Source organism: Anneissia japonica, unplaced genomic scaffold (genome assembly GCF_011630105.1).
Source record: "Anneissia japonica isolate Jap-2015-1 unplaced genomic scaffold, ASM1163010v1 scaffold125917_len940_cov89, whole genome shotgun sequence".
NCBI lineage: Eukaryota > Metazoa > Echinodermata > Crinoidea > Comatulida > Comatulidae > Anneissia > Anneissia japonica.
The window spans coordinates 1-940 of record NW_022714815.1 but is presented as its reverse complement, the minus strand read 5'-3'; the positions used below and the strand labels follow the sequence as shown (position 1 = coordinate 940).

At 28.7% G+C, this 940-nt stretch overlaps 1 long non-coding RNA gene across 1 annotated transcript; it reads left to right on the top strand.

The window, feature by feature from the left end:
- Positions 1 to 33: 33 nt before the first annotated feature.
- Positions 34 to 695, top strand: LOC117109099. The gene is made up of 2 exons (XR_004445463.1): positions 34 to 148; positions 638 to 695. It is a non-coding gene; the product is annotated as an uncharacterized LOC117109099 (long non-coding RNA).
- The last annotated feature ends 245 nt before the right edge of the window (positions 696 to 940 follow it).

Here is a 940-nt window from a genome sequence, read left to right as displayed (position 1 = left end):
TCACTGATTAACACTGTTTTCAATTGTGTTACAGGACGGCAATACTCCACTTCACAAGTTGTTAGAAGCTAACCATTCATACCGAGATCACACAGATGCAACACGTTATTTATTAACGAATGGAGCAGATGCCAAGTTAAATAATAGGGTAAAGTAGATAAATGACGAAGATTATTATTATTATTATTATTATTATTATTATTATTATTATTATTATTATTATTAGTATTAATATGGCCTATTATTATTATTATTAATATTATTATGAATATTTGATAATAATGATGGTGATAAGGAGCATACTAAAATGATTGATGGCAACCATAATGTCGATATGGTAGTGGCGACTAATGATATTAGGATTTCGGCCTATACACTCAGGCGAAATGTTTATTGATTTTCATCAGCGTTTTATTGTTAACATGAATCTCTACAGATGCAAATGTAGAATTAAAGATTAATTAAATTGATATGTAAATTTATTCAATTCAGTTGTTTGTTTTTTATTTGTGTAACATTTGTTGAAGCTTTAATGTAATTGTTTTTCTTGTTTAATATTAATTAATTTCATGAGGTATGTTTTTCTTGATTAATATTAACTAATTTCATGAGGTATGATATGTGATTGTCGTTGCAGGATGGTCAAACTCCAGCTGACATGTATGTGCACAACACATGTAGGAAGTACGATTCTAGAAACAGAAAAGAACAGAAAGAAATGCTCATGCGTCTCTTACAAAGTGAGCTGCTCATACCAACATATTTCATATTTATTTGTTTTTGTTTTGTATAAATCATTTTGAAATTGATAGTATATTTTCGCATTCTGTATATTTAGTATAGAACAATATAAAGTAAATGACAGCAGCACTTTTGAGACTAACAATATATACTTTATTCTCTAGCTTTCGTCCACACAGTGGACTTCACAGTCTCTTGA